Raw genomic sequence first — 17,726 nt, 5'->3', positions numbered from 1 at the left:
TGGTTGCTGTCAGATGAAAACCTCTTCCCATCAACTGTTCAGGAGCTGAGAAAAGCAGTGGCCTCATTTTTAACTTTAGCTACTACTAACTACACTTTTGACTTTATCCAGCGGGATTTTCTTGCAAGAGTTTGCGGTCGATGCAATCCTCCAAAAGATGAAAATCACTACAATTTGACTATTTGAGTCACCGGTATGAGGTTTTCAGTTCAGATTTATTTGTCAAATACAACGACAAAATATGGTAAATGGTAAATGGACTGCATTTATATAGCACTTTTATCCAAAGCGCTTTACAATGTGCCTACATTCACCCATTCACACACCGAAGGTGGCCAGCTGCCACGCAGGGTGCTGGGCACAGCCATCGGGACCAATTCGGGGTTCAGTGTCTTGCCCAAGGGCACTTCGACATGCGGACTGGAGGAGCCGGGGATCGAACCACCGACCTTCTGATTAGTGGACGACCCGCTCTACCTCCTGAGCCACAGCCGCCCCTATGTGATATGTGGTATACAGGGGAAGACAAAGACAAAGATTATTGGTCTGAACACAGGGACAGTTATGACAGCTTCAGTAGGAATAGACCGATGACGTTCATTCTTCTGACTGGCGTTGAGGTCTTCTGTGATGTCTCCTTCCCTCTGGGCTCTTCGCCTTGGTTCCTATCAGCTGCAGTCCGCCACACACACTGTGGGCCGGTCTGTTAGTGCACTACTACACTACGCGCCACAGAGCTCCCTCTCGGCCCCCGGCCATGACTTGCACTTCCACTAAGCTTAGGACCACAGAAACCACCAATTGTTCAAGCGTGTCATATCCTGTTAGCGATAACATTATACTGGATAAGAGAGGGGGGAAGAAAGGAAATCTTGATCCTTTTGCACATATTTTCCAACAATGGCCCTTTACATTGAGCCATTCACCCAGGCATAATACACAATGGCTTCAGTCTTAAGGAGGGGGGGGGGGGGGTTCTGTACACTGGAGTGTGGAGAATAGTCACTTGTGTTTGTGTATTTGAATCCACACTGTCCACAAAGAGGAGGACATCTGTCTACTGTCTATATACGCTGCTGGTGCAAATACAAACATACAGTATGGGATTGTACAAATGACATGTGAAGAGGATTTCTCACTGAGTCATCCAACCGCCAATCTGAGCGTTGGTCCGAACACTGCTGAGGCGTCTGATGAGTCCGCAGACAACATGCGACCATACGCGTGTTTCTCATCCTCACTGTCGTCCATATAGTCTCCCGCTGTGTTGAGCGTATTGTTATTCACATTTCCCCATGTGTGACTGCATATAGTTCGTTCATTGAGTCTAGATTGGTGTTCAGTTGCTGTGGGGGTTTTGAAAGCCGCGATACTGATATTTTTGTGATAAAGCCGCCGCGGCGAACTGTCCTCTTTTGAAAGTGCTGCGGTTCAAAGTTCCTTATGCGATGATGTTCCATTTTGGTTCTTTTCTGGTCACATTACGAAGAGGACATTTGAAAACCTTAAGATAACATTCCCACATGGGTCCATGTTAGTCACATGGCTGGAGGATGTTCCGTTGAGTACTTAATGAGAACGTTCACATATGGGTCTAAGTTGGTCCTACAGTATAATAAAGGTCATATGACATTAGGGGTCATTCCCTTTTGGTTATTTTTTATGGTCACATGCATGGCAACATTCCAAATTTGACATTTGGGACCTATTAGAGTACCTTCTCATTGGTTCCCTGGAGTCACATGGGGACATTTCATTCGGGACTGCAACTACGTCGGCACGTTCCCTACATGACTTTAGATGTAGATGAGCGTTCCGTTTTCATTCTTTTTATGGTAGCTTGGCATCACAAGAGAACATTTCGGCGGTAAAGAAAACGTTCCCATGTTCAAGTTCAAGTTCAAGTTCAAGTTTATTAGTGTCCCAAAGGGCAAATTGAGTTGCAGCATATAGACATACAAATAAGAACATTGACAAGAAACAACACAAGTAGCATGTTAAATGTTACATGCCTATAGTTAAAATAAATAAAAGGCTAAATAAACATCAAGGACCTTGTTTGTGGCACACAATGACCGATAATGTGCAAGGTAGCATTAAAGTGCACAGCGATCGGTAAAGTGCACAGCGATCGGTAAAGTGCACAGCGATCGGTAAAGTGCACAGCGATCGGTAAAGTGCACAGCGATCAGTAAAGTGCACAGCGATCAGTAGAGTAAAGTGCAGACACGCAGCGACCGGTAAAGTGAGGTAGTAGAATAAAGTGCACGAATGGCCAGTAAAGTGCACAAAGTAAGGAAAGATAAATCAATAGTTAAAAACAATAAAATAATAGAAACCATAAAATCAATAGAAACAATAAAACAATACAAACAGCGGCGGAGGCTGAAAGTAAAAAATGATAATAAACCACTAAACCATCACTGCCTTCCCTCAGCAGCGTTCAATGCTCGAATGGAGACAGGGACAAAGGAGAACTTGTGCCTATTTTTTGTGGCCCGTGGGGCACACAGTCGACGACCTGAAGGAAGGAGCCTGTACTCCGAGCTTAGAGGGTGGGCTGCGTCTGAACGGATGGACAAAGCGTGGTTCTCCGTAGCGTAGATCACACCTGTATGAGAAGGTTCCCTTTAGGACTTTTTAGTTCTGTTAGTCACATGGGGACGTTTCATTCGGGACTGCAACTAAGCCGGTATACCGTACGTTCCCTACATGACTTTAGATGTAGGCTATACGTTCCATTTTCACTCTTTGATGGTAACATGGCATCACAAGAGAACATTTGGGAGGTAAAGAAACCGTTCCCATCTGGTTCTCCGTAGCGTAGATCAAACCTGTATGAGATCGGTTCCCTTTAGGACTTCTTAGTTCTGTTAGTCACATGGGGACGTTTCATTCGGGGAGACTAGTCTAAAAGTTTCAGCCCGCCTTTGAGTGTGTGCGGGCTGAAATGCCCAAACAACCACATCATCCCATTCATCTGTAATGAAAGGGGATTTGAGCCTCTGCCCTCCTCCTGCTGGAGCGCCTGGCCTGGCAGATCAGAAGGTATGATGATCGATGCTCTGTCGGCGTCTAATGATCCGCACTGAAGCGACGCCGTGTGTGAGCTTAACCTCCAGGACAGGTGCAAGCAGCCGACACAACACACGTTTAGCGTGCGTGTGTCTTTCGGCAGCCATGTTCTGCCTCATCAGGGGCCATTCTCGGCTCCGCCGGTCGAGTCCTGCAGGTTCGCTCGGGCTCTTGTGTTTTTGTGTGGCGTGATGACGGTAACATGAGAGGACGCTTTGACAACGGCTGCTTTCAGAAGGGTTTTAATCTGTGGAAACAATGACGGGTGGGTTTGTGACCTGCTGCTGGAGTGGCTGTTGATGTAGGCGGCCTACACTCCAACTGACGCAGGGCATTATCACCTGAATGTTGTTTGTTTGTTTGTTTGAAACACAAATCAATCAACTTCTCTCATAGTGTTGTCGTTTGGAAAATCCTTTGCCCATGGATGCCATCAATCAAAACACTAACCGATTAGCACTCATTTCACCCCCAAATTTAAATAGCTGTCATAATCTAGGCCAGTGGTTCTCAAATCTTTTGAGCATAGTATCGCGATATTTTGTGTAGCGATATATCGTATATCGCACGAAAGCCAAACATCGCGATACTTTATCGTATAAATTGTGAAGTGCATGCAAAATTTATGACAGGTTTTTATGTTTTATGTTCAGTCTGTCTGTCTGCTTGACAATCCCATTTTGCTGCAATAAAAATGATTGAAGTGAGATGAACAGACTGGGAACGTTATCTCATCAGATCAAACAGATGTTGACCACGTTTTTTTCGTTTGGGGACATCATTTGCAGTTGAAAAAAGGTAATAAATCGCTATGTATTGCAATATCGCAATATTCAATATATCGCAATACTAGCATATTGCAATGTTGCAATACTATTGTGTCGTAGCTTAAGTATCGTGATAATATCGTATCGTGGGGCATCTGGTGATTCCCACCCCTAGTACATACAGTTGGTCTTTTTGGACCTCTGAAGAACTGGTCCCCAGTGACTTCAGCTGTTTTGGAGAAGGCTGCTATGTGTGCTGGCCCTGCAGTGTGAACATATGGACAAACTTCACCTCTGTTTCACCTGGCATGAGGGTGAGTAGATGATGAGAACATTTTCATTTTTGGCTGAACTATTCCTTTAACCCATTGATACCTGATGCGTGTATATCCCTCATTTGTGTGCGTATCCCTTTAAGACCGCGAACCGCGTTAACGCGGTTCGTGGTCTTAAAGGGATACGCACACAAATGCTGCATCAGGTATCAATGGGTTAAGAAATATCCCTGCTTTGTATACAATTTTCAGGACTTGAGAAAAGCAGCGTGAAAGGCTTTCTTTCGTAAACCCAATTAAGGGTTGCAGCATTCTCTCCTCCCACAGAGGAGCGTGTAATCCTTCAATTAAAGTTAAAACATGAAAATAACCAACATAGTTATGAGGTTTTAACCAGACAGCTTTGAAACACGTCAGAGGTTGGGTTGAGATCTCTCGTCCCCATAGAGTTGAGTGCACTTTTCATACTGAAGTGAAGAAGTCAACAACATCTATCTATATCTATATCTATACATTTGGCAATGTGTGGACTCTGTTTGTCTGTCTGTTTCAAGAATTTTGTGCCGGCCACAGCTATGCCGTTTTACGTGCGATCGGGCTGAAACTTTCAGGGGGTGTAAAGAGCACCTGTGCGGGTGACCTGAGGGAGATTTTTTAATTAGGGCAGATAAGATTAATTGTCTTAATTGCCCTAAGGCTGATTGCCCTAAGGCTGAGGCTAAAGTTCAGTCATGATATCACTGATGATGTCATCAATGATGATGTCATCAGTCTGAGGCTCACGATTGAGACTGAGGGAGAGGGAGAGGGAGAGAGAGAGGGGGGGGAGAGAGACTGAGGGAGAAAGAGAAAGAGGAGAGGGAGAGAGAGAGAGAGAGGGGGAGAGACTGAGGGAGAGGGAGAGAGAGAGAGAGAGAGAGAGAGAGGGGAGAGAGACTGAGGGAGAAAGAGAAAGAGGAGAGGGAGAGAGAGAGAGGGGGAGAGACTGAGGGAGAGAGACTGAGGGTTAGAGAGAGGGAGACAGAGAGAGAGAGAGGGGAGACATTGCACTCGCAGCAATAGGGCAGGCAAGTCAAGTCAAGTCAAGTTTATTTGTATAGCACATTTCATACACAGATGCAGTTCAAAGTGCTTCACATAAAATGGATGAAAGAAAATAAAAAAAAGAGGATAAAATAGACATTTCATAACAGCTTTGTCTTTATACTGTAGTTTGGACGCCAAGCATACCCTCTACTGGTACCTTGCGTCTTCTGTTGCCCGTACATGATGACAATGACACAGCATTGGGTTTGCATAAAATCAGATAGAGGCAATTCAAAGTGCTTCACATAAGATGGTCGACACAAGAAGGCAAGGCCATGCAGCAGCCACACTGCGTATGCGAGCTGCAGGGCCAGCTTGGCGAGCTGCAGGATGGGCGAGCCTGCTGCCTAGACCACACGCTGCATGGCTTCACATGTGGAGCACCCTGCCCTGCTGCTTAGACCACACGCTGCATAGCTTCACATGTGGAGCACCCTGCTCTGCTGCTTAGACCACACACTGCATGGCTTCACATGTGGAGCACCCTGCCCTGCTGCCTAGACCACACGCTGCATGGCTTCACATGTGGAGCACCCTGCCCTGCTGCTTAGACCACACACTGCATAGCTTCACATGTGGAGCACCCTGCTCTGCTGCTTAGACCACACACTGCATAGCTTCACATGTGGAGCACCCTGTCCTCCTGCTTAGACCACACAATGCATGGCTTCACATGTGGAGCACCCTGTCCTCCTGCTTAGACCACACGCTGCATGGCTTCACATGTGGAGCACCCTGTCCTCCTGCTTAGACCACACAATGCATGGCTTCACATGTGGAGCACCCTGTCCTCCTGCTTAGACCACACACTGCATAGCTTCACATGTGGAGCACCCTGTCCTCCTGCTTAGACCACACAATGCATGGCTTCACATGTGGAGCACCCTGTCCTCCTGCTTAGACCACACGCTGCATGGCTTCACATGTGGAGCACCCTGCTCTGCTGCTTAGACCACACACTGCATGGCTTCACATGTGGAGCACCCTGTCCTCCTGCTTAGACCACACACTGCATGGCTTCACATGTTGAGCACCCTGCTCTGCTGCTTAGACCACACACTGCATGGCTTCACATGTGGAGCACCCTGTCCTCCTGCTTAGACCACACAATGCATGGCTTCACATGTGGAGCACCCTGCTCTGCTGCTTAGACCACACACTGCATGGCTTCACATGTGGAGCACCCTGTCCTCCTGCTTAGACCACACACTGCATGGCTTCACATGTGGAGCACCCTACCCTGCTGCATAGACCACACGCTGCATGGCTTCACATGTGGAGCACCCTGTCCTCCTGCTTAGACCACACACTGCATGGCTTCACATGTGGAGCACCCTACCCTGCTGCATAGACCACACACTGCATGGCTTCACATGTGGAGCACCCTGTCCTCCTGCTTAGACCACACGCTGCATGGCTTCACATGTGGAGCACCCTGCTCTGCTGCTTAGACCACACACTGCATGGCTTCACATGTGGAGCACCCTGTCCTCCTGCTTAGACCACACACTGCATGGCTTCACATGTTGAGCACCCTGCTCTGCTGCTTAGACCACACACTGCATGGCTTCACATGTGGAGCACCCTGTCCTCCTGCTTAGACCACACAATGCATGGCTTCACATGTGAAGCACCCTGCCCTGCTGCTTAGACCACACACTGCATGGCTTCACATGTGGAGCACCCTGCCCTGCTGCCTAGACCACACACTGCATGGCTTCACTGCTTAGACCACACGCTGCATGGCTTCACTGCTTAGACCACACGCTGCATGGCTTCACATGTGGAGCACCCTGCCCTGCTGGTTAGACCACACGCTGCATGGCTTCACACGTCGAGCACCCTGCCCTGCTGCCTAGATCACACGCTGCATGGCTTCACATGTGGAGCACCCTGCCCTGCTGCCTAGACCACACGCTGCATGGCTTCACATGTGGAGCACCCTGCCCTGCTGCTTAGACCACACGCTGCATGGCTTCACATGTGGAGCACCCTGCCCTGCTGGTTAGACCACACGCTGCATGGCTTCACATGTGGAGCACCCTGCCCTGCTGCCTAGATCACACGCTGCATGGCTTCACATGTGGAGCACCCTGCCCTGCTGCCTAGATCACACGCTGCATGGCTTCACATGTGGAGCACCCTGCCCTGCTGCTTAGACCACACGCTGCATGGCTTCACATGTGAAGCACCCTGCCCTGCTGCCTAGATCACACGCTGCATGGCTTCACACGTCGAGCACCCTGCCCTGCTGCCTAGATCACACGCTGCATGGCTTCACATGTGGAGCACCCTGCCCTGCTGCTTAGACCACACACTGCATGGCTTCACATGTCGAGCACCCTGCCCTGCTGCTTAGACCACACGCTGCATGGCTTCACATGTGGAGCACCCTGCCCTGCTGCTTAGACCACACGCTGCATGGCTTCACATGTGGAGCACCCTGCCCTGCTGCTTAGACCACACACTGCATGGCTTCACATGTGGAGCACCCTGCCCTGCTGCTTAGACCACACGCTGCATGGCTTCACATGTGGAGCACCCTGCCCTGCTGCTTAGACCACACGCTGCGTGGCTTCACATGTGGAGCACCCTGCCCTGCTGCCTAGACCACACGCTGCATGGCTTCACATGTGGAGCACCCTGCCCTGCTGCTTAGACCACACGCTGCATGGCTTCACATGTGGAGCACCCTGCCCTGCTGCTTAGACCACACGCTGCGTGGCTTCACATGTGGAGCACCCTGCCCTGCTGCCTAGACCACACGCTGCATGGCTTCACATGTGGAGCACCCTGCCCTGCTGCTTAGACCACACGCTGCGTGGCTTCACATGTGGAGCACCCTGCCCTGCTGCCTAGACCACACGCTGCATGGCTTCACATGTGGAGCACCCTGCCCTGCTGCCTAGATCACACGCTGCATGGCTTCACATGTGGAGCACCCTGCCCTGCTGCTTAGACCACACGCTGCGTGGCTTCACATGTGGAGCACCCTGCCCTGCTGCTTAGACCACACGCTGCATGGCTTCACATGTGGAGCACCCTGCCCTGCTGCTTAGACCACACGCTGCGTGGCTTCACATGTGGAGCACCCTGCCCTGCTGCTTAGACCACACGCTGCATGGCTTCACATGTGGAGCACCCTGCCCTGCTGCTTAGACCACACGCTGCATGGCTTCACATGTGGAGCACCCTGCCCTGCTGGTTAGACCACACGCTGCATGGCTTCACATGTGGAGCACCCTGCCCTGCTGGTTAGACCACACGCTGCATGGCTTCACATGTGGAGCACCCTGCCCTGCTGCTTAGACCACACGCTGCATGGCTTCACATGTGGAGCACCCTGCCCTGCTGCCTAGACCACACGCTGCATGGCTTCACGTGGCCCAGACTGCTGCAAGTCACTTCAATCTTGAATGTCTGTGGGTTCGCATCTGTTCTGAGTGTGTGTACGTGTGTGTGTGTGTGTGTGTGTGTGTGTGCGTGTGTGTGCGCGCGCGCGTGTCTGTGTGTGTGTGCGTGTCTGTGTGTGTACGTACTGTGTGTTTGTCTATGTTTTACTGCAGGCCTTCCGACATGTGACTCCAGATATATTTCGACACAGTTACATAACTTCTCGCTCCCTCCCAGACTGAGTGGCACATGGTGCCAAGAAGGGTAAATATCCACATAGTATGACACGATCTTCATGAGATCTGGTTACATAATTTTGGGGGTTGGCTGAAAGGGTGTTTGCTTATTGGTGTCAAGGATTCAATATTTGTACAATGAAACTCGGTGGGTGTTTGTTTATTTTTGCTTTCCAGTTTAACTTTGGACACTTAATCAAATTACGACCCCTTTGAAGAGTAACTGTTTTAATTATGATTCGTGATATAACAGGCGTGATATAACAGGGAACTTGAAACTCGAGGCAGTCAGTTCAAAGTATCTGTGCTCCAGCCCATGAACCCATACAATTGTGCCCTTTTATAAAAGTCAATAAATCAGTCACAAAGGCAGACGCTAGGCCTGCGGGGGGTTGGTGGATGATACAGGCTTTCAAACAGTGGGAATTCTAGACATTTTAACACTAATTTACCACTTTTTGCTGCTTAAATCTTCTACCTATATGAGTGACAACTACCTTTGTGCTTTCCTTGTGAGAAGATGGTACAGTATCAAAGTCCGGAGAATGACCGATTGACCAACTAATCGTATATTTTACGTTTGATTTCATATTCACTGTGTTCAGTGAGGCTCAAACCGGTTTGCATAATGGATCTTTCCTGTTATGAATTATTTATGCATGGTGGAAACAAAATTGATCGTAAAAAGAGGCGTGATCATCGTTGTAAATGGTCGGTGTTACGCTGAAAGCGGTCCGGGCTTTCCTGGGAGTGACGCTTGTGATTTCCTTTGGAGCCACTCTGCCTTCCTTCCTGTATCAGTAACAGTGTTTCATTTACTGCAGAAAGTAGTGGTGCGTCTTTAATTTATGATTTGTTTTTCATCAGCTTCTATTTAACAATCCCCCCCCCCCTTTCTCCCCAATTGTACTTGGCCAATCCCCCCTGCTGTCCTGGTCATTGCTCCACCCCTCTCTGCTGATCTGGGGAGAGTTGTAGACTAGCACATCCTTCCTCCGCTACATGTGCAGTCGCCATGCCGCTTCTTTTCACATGAGCCGTTTTCCCACATGCGCTTTGTACCGCTAAATGACCGGAACGTGGTCTATTGCCTTCATGTGTGAAAGTTGTTGTGCCGGTATAAGCGCGACCCCGTCATCGCGGACATTTCACCAGTTTCGAGCCAGTCAGAAGAGCGGTATGCGCGATAACGGACACAAGTGTGAAACGGGTCCAGTCATTTCCCGCTATCAGTGGGCGTTGTCTCATGCGTTGCCTATGCGAAAATGACGCTTCCATTCCACGTCGTCAAAATTGTTCAGAGCATCTTCCCAAAATAAATTCCCTCCTGGTCTCTCTCGCTTCCAGACGGCTCTAGTCTCACGCAGCAGCGCAGAGGTACTTAACACTGTCACTGTCCCGGTTTAGTCTATCTTCATATTCTGCACGATGTTGAGCGGAGAAGACTGCGAACATGAATCTGTTTCTGTTCGCACGTATATCCCTTTCCATTTTCGCCTTAATTTGTTTGCGTCGCTGTCTACGTTTGAGGAAAAAGCGCGTCAGCAATATTATCAAAAGAGTGGACGCCGGCTCCATGTTTGTTTGTTGTTTTTTTCTGACTGGCCTCAGTGGCCTGCAGCACAGTTTATACGTCATGACCCCAGGCCACTCTCCTCCGCCCATCGCCCCGCGCCCGCTCCGCCCCACCCCACCCCACCCCCCAACATACCGGCTATTTGATGACTAGATTCCCACATGCGAGCGCTCAGGTGTGAAGGGAAATTCCGGGAAATGTCCGATATTGACTTACAGGTAATTTTCCGGTACACATGTGGAAAAACGGCTCTAGTCTCTCAAGACAGTCTGTCTGCTTCAGCCCGTTAACATTTGGCCAGAGGAAGTTGTCATCTTCCAAAGAAAAAGAAACCGGAAGGAAGTTCAATGCTATTTGACCAAATACCATTGAAAGATCAAAGCCATTTTTTTGTCTTTACCCCAATCACGCACCAGCCATAGTAACATTTTGTGGGCGTTTCCACACAGACCGACTGTCTCTATAAATATACGTCAGCTACACACATACATACAGATGACAGTATAGGTTGAGGCGATGTCTCGTCATAGACGCTGGGATAGCTGGCTCAGCCTGGCTGGGGGCGTGGTTAGGGTGGGGTAAATCCCCCGTTCTATCCATTCAGCAAAGTTAGAATTTAGCTGCAGACACGATCGGGGATTTGACCACCGCAGTAAACGCACATCTGAGCAGACGTCTTATGTTCTGCTCTAAAACCCCCAAACCTGTAGTTTAGAGCCGCAGCACCTTCCTTTGGTGAGTCAGCCCATTGAGATATATGGGCGGTTTTACCCCACTCGCACGGCAGCCGTATAACATTTTGTGGGCGTTCCCACACATGCCGACTGTCTCTATGGATCATCTAACCCCTTTTAAAATAATAGATTCCTATGAGAGTGGCTTTTTAGGTTTGACCCCCCCACCTCCACTGCTAAGCTCTTAAAAGATTCCACAAACTTCGTTGACGCAGTATGAGTAACAGCTCATGTTCTGTAGGATATGCGTCAACGTACACCTTCCTAAACCGCATCAGTCGGGTCTGGACACTCGGCACTTCTCTCATGGCAATAAATCTCAGCTTTACGACGATTCCAGGAACGTTCTGGATCGTTCTGTGATTCATGTTTGCTCTCTGCTGTGCTGCAGTCTTTTAATGGCCTTTAGAAGCACTCTGGGTCTGCTCAAAACAGGACACTACAGTTTGAGGACAGACTGCTCTCCACACCGTGGCAAGAGGCAAAATAAAACAAGCTGCTAACCCTCACCTAAGAATTTTTATTCTTTTTTAATTTATTTTTTTATGGTCAAATCAACTGCCTAAAAGGGCACCTACTGCAGAGCAAAAGTTATGAAGGGATGTAGGGTGTTCCACAATGATATGCTGTAGCAAACCAGTGGGGGAAAGTAGCCAGTTAGGGGGGTCCGGGGGCATGTCCCCGCTGAGACAAATTTTAGCCTTAAAAGCCCAAATTTGGTGACTTCTGGTATGGCACATTCTAACACCACTATTCCATCATACTATGCACTGATCTTAATTACTGCATATTTTAATGAGTTTGCCTCCCTGATTATTTATAATGGTAAAGGTAAAGTCCCACAATGTGTGAAATCTGTTCTCCACATTTGACCCATCCCCTGGGGGAGCGGTGAGCAGCAGTGTGCGCCGCGCTCGGGAATCATATGGTGATCTAACCCCCCAATTCCAACCCTTTTGATGCTGAGTGCCAAGCAGGAGGTCCCATTTTTATAGTCTTTGGTATGACTCGGCCGGGGATCAAACTCACGACCTCTCAGTCTCAGGGCGGACACTCAGACCACAAGGCCACTGAGCTGGTTCTACAGGGTCAGTCTCACTGCTCTCTTTTTCAGGAGTGCCCTGCTCACATTCACACATGACCAGTTTTTGGGACCAACGGTCATAAGTCATTAAAATGGCTTTCACCTTGATAAAGAACACATCAGAATCAGAATCAGAATCACTTTTATTGCCACAGTATGCAAGTTACATACGAGGAATGTGTCTTAGTGTCTGTATGCAGCGTAGCGGTCAGGTCAATATAGTGAACACAATCTCACCTCACATCCTCTGGCTCTGGTGTGGTGTGACCCAAACCCTTTTCTCTATTTTACTGTACATAAATGTGACCAAAGATGTGCAATGCAGACACTGTCGAAACTGGCTTTTGTTTGAATGGTTATGTTTAGAGTTATTGCATTGTCCAAAATGCACGTTTTCCTAAGAGGCAGTTTCAGACTAACTTCAGGAAATCACATGGATCACAACTGATTTTGATTGGCTCGGCGCCGTTCACGGACGGTTCACCAAATAATTGTTCAAATCCTTCCAATCAGGCCAGTTTGCAGCATTTGAACGGGAAAGCCCCCACTTAGCTCATTCATTTACCTCATTTGAACTGGAGGAGCTGCTGTCGGCCAATCAGCGTCCAGCATTGCGACTGCTCTGCCTGTGAGGATTTTGTCTTCGAATTCATTGAACACGTCCCATTGAACTAGCCTGGTATCCAGCCCCATAGGAATCACAGTTGTCAGCCTAATGCAGGATTCATCGGGGCTGGTTACCAGGCTACCATTGAACTAAACTACAATCAAACTGACCTATAGTGTATCTGAGTGTTAATATTTGATCTAAAAGCATTGTTCAGAAGCTAAGTCAAGAGAATGTCTTTCAGCAATAGAGACATGATTGACCGGGCTTAGGACACCATAAAGGCGTCGCAGTCCCCCGCTCAAAGACTGATGGACAGCTGTAACCCGAGCAGGATAAACCCCAAATAATTGTTTTGGTCACCACTTTTAACGGAGGACCCTGAAGGCCTCTCGTGGAGATACTCATTTGACTCGTCGACAGAGCTTTTGTACACAGGTTAACAACTGAGAACCTTGTAAAACTGTCCACTTTTCCGGATCAAGGAAAATGTTTTTTTTACCCTCTTCTAAAGCCACCTATTTCTGAAGAAAATGGTGAAAACGACATACCCAAACTAAAATGCTTACTGTGGCTGAACCGCTAGGGTTACAGACAACTGACTGACCTTTTCTGAAAGGTAAGACTTTTAAGTTTCTGTTCCAAGTGTCAGAATGACTCTATGTGTTACTGACCCTGAGTAACACCAGCTCAAACACAGTGGTTGATTCTCGCCTAGAATAAAAAACACTTTTAGAGTGTAAACAGTTACCTGTGGTTGTTGTATTTATGGCTAGAAACCCAATGGAGACATAGTCACAGGCCTTACCACATCCCAACTCAAAGAAGATGAAAAAATACCAAAACATGAGTATTTGGCAGTGGTTTTTGTAGGGAGATACCTAGGCGGATTTCCAAAAAGCCATTATAAAAAGCCATTTGAAAAAGCCAAATAATCTGAAATGTTGTCTTTGTCTTTGTACAAAGACAGCTATAACTTCTGCTGTGTTGATCTGATCTGAAAAAGGAAGAGATGGTTCGATGCGCAAGATTCAGCCGGTTAACTTGGTATGTAGCATGAACAGCATTGTTCAGAATTAACTACCTAATTAATCACATAAATGACAGATGAACAGCAAAAAATCAGAAACGTAATGCCGGGGTTACGGTGCCATGCAAGAGGTTTTTATAGCCTTTTTGACACTATGACATGGATTTTGAAAGGGTTTCCTATTAGAGCTCAACAGTCACGTGACATCTCTTGCCCCGGAAGTGAGTTTCCCATTCATTTTCTCCATAGACATTTCAGAAAAACCTTATATAACGAGTTTTAAGACTGGAACCAAGCCACTCCGTGACCTACTGAATCGTGAGTGACCATAAAAAACATTTCACAAACGTTTCCCAGCCCGATGTTATTTTTTATTTTTGCTCCAACTGAAATGTTTTATGATCACTCATGATTCAGTAGGTCACGGGTTGGCTTGGTTCCAGCCTTAAAACTCATCATATAAGAATTTTCCTTTCAGTTAAAGTTCAGTTTCAGTTAACTTTGAGAGAGTTATCCATGCTTTTATTACCTCTAGGCTTGACTATACTGTAATTCTCTGTATGTGGGTCTAGATCAGTCGTCCCCGCGTCGTCTCCAGTCAGTACAGAATGTCTCTGTATGCGGGTCTAGATCAGTCGTCCCCGCGTCGTCTCCAGTCAGTACAGAATGCTGCCGCTCGGCTAATAACTGGGAAAAGAAAACGGGATATATAACTCCTGCGTTGGCCTCCCTCCATTGGCTTCCTGTCCATTTCAGTGTTGATTTTAAGATTTCGTTGATCGTTTATAAGGCTTTAAACGGGCTGGTGCCTTCCTATCTTGCTGATCTCCTGCACCATCATACTCCAGCCACAGCTCTGAGGTCAACTAACCAGATGCTCCTGGATGCTCCGAGATCCAGGCTCAAGAACAGAGGCGACCGAGCCTTTTTGGACAGCCTACCTACTATCTCTGTGTTCTATGTTCTATGTTCTCATTAGCTTTCAATTCGGGTTGAGCCTGTCACCCTTGACCTTACCTTTATTGTGCCTATTATGTGTATTGTTCTTCTTATTCCTATTTTTTGTATTGATATTTGTGATTGGCTGTTCAGCACTTTGGTCAACCGTGGTTAAATGTGCTATATAAATAAACTTTGACTTGATTTGACTTGACTTGACTTGGAGGGCGGGAGTGTTAGCTTCTGGGTAAATAAAAACAAAACACCTGATTAAAAAAACAACATAGTGTAATTTACAAGCATATAAGTCAACACAGGAAAATAAATTCTACACAATCCATAGGCTACTGCAGCAGCTCCACTGAGAGGTCACATGAGGCGACAATAACAAGGGCAGAAACTATTTGACTTACATTTTTCCCTCACTTGACCTGAAAATGATGCCAAAGGTTTCTATGTTGAACAATTCAAATAGTTTGCTCACATGGCTGACAGAGCGGGTGCGACCTACTAACTTGCAATTTAACTCACATCACTGGCAGACGCCCAGCGTGTCCTCAGGAAACCCCCAGATCCTGCTGTTGACACTGGGCTATTTATTTTCATTCAGCTCTTCGCCGTGTATAAGCTCGCCTGTCTGAGTGCTTTTTCTATACACACAAATGCTGTAGTGTAGCCTGTCTATCTCCCTGGAGACTAGAGATGGAACGATGTGAACATTTCATATCACGGTTATAGTGATCAGGGTATTGTTAAAATGTGCTGAAAATGTTCAAAAAGTACCAATACACTCACAGAAATAATTTCACCAGGTTCTATAGGCTATTGAAAACTCAGACCCAAAAAGGATTGATACACTCACTGAAATCATTTCTCCAAGGCTGCACGTTTGCATCTGGGAGACGGTTGCCAACTTTGGTTGATGATGGACAGTATTTACCATGTTTGTCAAAGCACTGTAATGGCGGTAATCACGGGAACCACGGTTTTAATGATAATGAAGATTTGAAACGGTACGGTTATCGTAAATGAATTTGACCACGGTTATCATTCAAACCGGTTATCGTTACATCCCTACGGGAGACATGTCAGGGACATCCATATGACGGTGAGACACACGTAGAAATACCACTTTGATCTGCAAAAAGGTTTACTGAGGAGGCAACCCGCTTGTGGTCTGTTTTTACATTTTCAGTTTATGATAAAGGTGATGCATTGTTGTTAAGCTATTCTTAAACCATAGGCTAGTTCAACAACCACCTTGAACAACCAACAACAACAGTTATACAGTTAAACACTATTATAGTGTATAAACTAACACTGACACAGATATGATGTGGATGGTTTTTTCAGTATTGTTAGGCACACACACACACACACACACACACACACACACACACACACACACACACACACACACACACACACACACACACACACACACACACAGTCGAACTAAATATAGCCTCCTGGAGTGTGGAAAATCTTTGAACACAAAACTCTTCAAGCTGAATTGTTTGATACTTTAGACAGCTGGCATGCAGATCTAAGAGTTATAATTGGAAATACAATCACAGATATCCCGTTTAAACACAGTTTAAATATACAGTAAACATTGAGTGAGTTTGATTGCTCATTTAACCCAATCATTTAAATATTTGTGTGCCAATTTGAACTTCAGTCCGAATCGATGGTCCGAATCTACAGCCGGAATATTTTGTCGGTTTTACATTTATGTCGAGGACCAGGGGGCAGCAGATAATTTGTTGTTTGAACGCCACATAACAACACATAAAACACCCAAATGTGATTGATTACAAGCATATATAGTAAAGCTATTTAACACAATAATCTATACAGCCTGAGAGAGGTCATATGAGGCAACAGCAACACAGTGATCAGAGGACAGAAACTAGCCTATTTCACTTACATTTCCCCTCACTTGACCTGAAAATTGTGCCAAAGGTTTCTGTGTTGGCGAACGCAACTAAAATAGTTTGTCCATGTGGGTGACAGAGTGCGACCCACTAACGTGCAATTTAATTCACAACACTGGCATAGGCCCAGGCAGCGTGTCCTCAGGAGACCCCTGCTGTTGACGCTGGGCCGTCTATCGTGTGCTGCTGCTGCTGCTGCTGCTGCTCCGCACAACGACCACATGCATTTAGCAGATGCAGATGAAACAGGCCAACAAACAGACTTGATCCAGCTGCTTTTACAGCACTGCTGTGCTGATGTTTCCATAGTATTCACTTAGCCTAAATACCCATGTATCTCTCAAACTAGAAGTGTTAAAACACTCCTGCCACGTCTCTGTGTTTTTGCGGCATCACAAATCATTTTACCGCAAGCCTTGTGGAAATCGAATGACGTAATATAATGTAACGTAATTGAACTACATGTATTTAACTCGTTTAATTTAGCGGGATACACGTCCCTGTGTGACTGGCCACTTTTAGTCAGGCCTCGCTCACGGAGTTGGCATGCAGCCTCTCCTCTCTTTCCCCGGTCGACTTCACTGGCTGATTACAACTCAGCTCATCTGTGTGCTGCTCCGCTCTGGGGCCCCTCTGGGCTCCTCCACTCTGCAGCTCTTCGAGGTGCTGAACCTGCTTTTTGAGTCATTTTGGCCAATAATTAGCCATTTTTGCCCATTTAGTCAGCCATAATAGACCCTTCTCACGGGGCCATTTTGTGTCGAAAAGGCAGGGTAAACACAGGTGCAAGCAAAACACTAATGAGGGTTTACAACTTCCACGATTGGAATTAGGAAACCCTCATTAGTGTTTTGCTTGCACCTTTTCGACACAAAATGGCCCCCCTGAAAAGGGTCTATTACCTAATTCAAAAATCTGGCTCCCTTAGGTCACCCACAGAGGGTGCTCTTTACGCCACCGGCGATAGCCGTGGGCGGAGGCACTATG

This window comes from Poromitra crassiceps (genome assembly GCF_964638095.1).
Source record: "Poromitra crassiceps genome assembly, chromosome: 16".
NCBI lineage: Eukaryota > Metazoa > Chordata > Actinopteri > Beryciformes > Melamphaidae > Poromitra > Poromitra crassiceps.
Note: the sequence above shows the minus strand (reverse complement) of the source record.